This window comes from Schistocerca nitens, chromosome 6 (assembly GCF_023898315.1).
Source record: "Schistocerca nitens isolate TAMUIC-IGC-003100 chromosome 6, iqSchNite1.1, whole genome shotgun sequence".
Lineage (NCBI taxonomy): Eukaryota > Metazoa > Arthropoda > Insecta > Orthoptera > Acrididae > Schistocerca > Schistocerca nitens.
In genome coordinates this window covers 250,791,794-250,795,403 of record NC_064619.1, presented here as the reverse complement: position 1 = coordinate 250,795,403, position 3,610 = coordinate 250,791,794, and the positions used below count along the sequence as shown (strand labels likewise).

At 42.1% G+C, this 3,610-nt stretch overlaps 1 pseudogene; it reads right to left on the bottom strand.

Moving 5' to 3' along the window:
• Positions 1–1,509: 1,509 nt before the first annotated feature.
• Positions 1,510–1,627, bottom strand: LOC126191892 (5S ribosomal RNA; annotated as a pseudogene).
• Between the last annotated feature and the right edge of the window lie 1,983 nt (positions 1,628–3,610).

The window sequence follows — 3,610 nt, the reverse complement described above, 5'->3', positions numbered from 1 at the left end:
AGCACGGTTCTGACTCCGAGGCACTGACAATTTTACTGCTGAACGATGACATCACCGTCATGGAATAAATCAAGCATGATGGGATGCAGATGGTTCGCAGCTGTTAGCATGTCTTCGATTACCACTCAGGTCCCATGCAAGCGAAGGAAAATGTCTCCTTTAGCATAATAATGCTCCCACCAGCCTGTTTTCATAGTACGCTGCACGTTTCGAGTCGCCTTTGTGGAGACAACCAGCGACCTAGTGTAGCAAAGATGCGATTCACCAAAGAGCCGACACGTTTCCATTGATCGACGGTCGAATCCCGATGGTCCTATGCCCACTGCCATCGTAATTGGCATGAGAACACATAGGGGTGGTCTGCTGCGGAGCTCCATGTTCAACAACATACGGTGAACGGTGTGCTTGGAAACACTTGTGCGTGCACCAGCATTGTGCTCTTTCGGCAAAGGTGCTACATATCACAAACTATCCCACTTTATAGAAAGACAAGCCTCCGAACCCCACGTTATGTGAAGAGTCGTGGATGTCTAGCCATTTAGCCCCTAGTGGCAGTTTGACTGTCCTACCTCTTTCCGTAGATGCTCACAGCACGTTGAACATTCGACCAGATCCGCCGTTTTCGAGATAATCCTTGCCAGGCTCTGTGTAATAATAATCTGACCTCAGTCAAAGTCGCTTATCTCATTGGATTTCGCCATTTTCAGCCAATATCTTCGCTAGGGTGATACCCCATCCGTGTCTGCTCCGCTTAACATTCTTTTGTTACCACGTCACGTGCCCGTAACGCCACCAGGCGGAATCCAACGCAGCAGTGGTCATAATGTTTTGGCTGGTCAGTTATGTATATTAAACATTTCACCACCAAATGCCGAACATAAATAATTAATAAGTTGGACAGGAAAAGGTGTGAAAAACATGACGCATCTGTGCATACAGCAAAAAATTGGTCTTCAGGTACGTATTTGATACCCGAATATTTGCAACCTAAATATACAACAACCAGAAGTAAAATACATAAATAAAAGGAATAATAAATGGTTACAGAATAGTATAATTGCAATATTCAACATCTGTTCCATTTGTAACTCACGCGCCCACATACTATCTGCTATTTCACTACACGTTCATTACAGGTGCCCCTAAATAGCATTAGCACTACCGTCACTGCCGCCAACACCGCCGCCAACAGCATAAAGACAACATTAAGCTTTAAACGAAAGAACTGCAGTAAATTTAATCAGGTAGTTTTTAGTAAATCCAGTATTCCATACAATTGTGCCGTCTGTATCTAAATGAATTAGAACGCCTCAGTTTGCAGGCTGCTAATACATAATATACTTGTTTACATCTCTATATACTGGGCACTTGGAGATTAATCAGTATCACAACTAAAACTAAAACTCCTCCCGAAAAGGCCATGTACGCCCAACGGTACCGACCGGCCGCCGTGTCATCCTCAAGCCCATGGGCATCACCAGATGCGGATAGGGCTGAGTGCACCCTGCTTGCCAACAGCGCTCGGCAGACCGGATGGTCACCCATCCAAGTGCTAGCCCAGCACGACAGCGCTTAACTTCGGTGATCTGACGGGTACCGGTGTTACTACTGCGGCAAGGCCGTTGGCAATCATTATCATAACAGAACACATTTAAATTTGATGACGAAACTAAACATAGCCTTCCACTCTACTCCCGCTACTAGTATTTTAACAAATAATTCGCCTATAAAGCAGATGATATGTCTATAAAACGATTTTACCTTAATATCAAAATATACTTTACTGCATGTGAGTGGCCGAGCGGTTCTAGGCGCTACAGTTTGGAACCGCGCGACCGCTACGGTCACACGTTCAAATCCTGCCTCGGGCATGGATGTGTGTGATGTCCTTAGGTTAGTTAGGTTTAAGTAGTTCTAAGTTCTGGGGGACTGATGACCTCAGAAGTTAAGTCCCATAGTGCTCAGAGCCAGCCACTGCATGTGAGACAATTATTGTTGTTGAGTAAATGAACAAACATCTTTGTGCCTGCATAGTATACACCTCTCAGAGCCACAGGCAACTTGGATATATAATAATGAATATTTCCCTCTCCCCCGTCCCTTATAATGCTGTATTTGTGGATAATAGCCTACTACCCCTTTCAAAACGCGACTGATTATTTATTATAATTTTTCATTAGCGAATGTAACCTACGTGTTGTGACAGTACAATTCAACTGGAAACTGACAAATCCCTTGAAGACATCCCCGCAAGCTGAACTGTGGCTTACTGAGTGCTGAATGTTTCTCTATGAGACGTATGAATGAAATATGCCAAATACTTCAAAGTACCGTTTTACACTGTACAGTTGCACTTGAGACAAAAGCCTAATTTCAACGAAGTTGCCTACGTGCAAGTAAGTTACAAAAATATTTGCAGTTACAATCGCCTCTTTATTAGTTCGAAGTTGAAGAGACCCCAGGAAAACGAACAACTGAGATCCAAATAACAAACGTTTGACTGACTAAGGTGGACTCGGGAAAAAGCCGGGACGATAAAACGATAAAACATGCTGTGATTCTAGTAACATTAGTATTTCTTTACAAAGCAAAGCAGAAAGTAATACCTAGAGCTCAATCTATAAGAAAATTTGTTGTTTTTATTTTTTATTAATCTTTATTTATATTAACAGTTCAAACGAAAGGTAATAGAAATTTCCGAAGATACATAACAAAACTTCAATTTCATTTTGTAAACAGTTCAATGATATTCAGTGATCTCGGGCTTGGTTCGCCATTTGCATTTTCTGTTGTGACCAAATCCGAAAATAAATCAGCATCTACTTCTGTTCGAAGGATGTACGTGCTAACTAACGACTTTGTCTCTTTTTGAATCACTGGTGGAATCGGCTCTGCGTCTTCTGCTTCTTCATCGTTTTCGATTTTGTCACGCAGAACAGCATAAAATTCAATGACGGGCAGAGCACCACAGGATTCCACATGAGTATCATAATGGATGTAATCATCAAATATACACCTCGGCCATCGTCAGCGTGGGGGCGATCTGCAGTGTTGTAGACAATGAATAAATTTTAAACTGCCAAATCGCCAAAATCGTTTGTTCATATCGATGACCGGTTTTCGAAAATTCTCTGTTGCCATCTTTGGACCTACAGTACACTACAGTACAGTACAGTACATTAAGTGGTGCTATACAATGTATGTCCATCTTGGAATTGCCGAAATCGGAGATCTATATTAATAAATGATTATACCGATCTTGGCAGTTGAAAATTTATTTAGTGTTCTCAAATCGCCAAAAGACACATTTTCTTCGAAATCAAGAAGATGGACTTGCGAGAGTCAAAAACTTGTGCCTCTTTGAAGACAACACACTCTAATACGTTATCCAGCGTTGAATGAACAGAGGAGCGTCGCAAAGAGTTGAAAGTCGAAAACATTACTGCAACAATTGACGAGATATTCGAATTACCGAGTGTTAGACAGCCGCCAACATCGATTTAGTGTGTTTGTGGGCGGTCTATCATGACAATCATTCGATTTATCGAGTGTGCCGAAACACATAGGATGACTTACCGAGGTTTTGACTACGGACCAGATATCTAGTTCG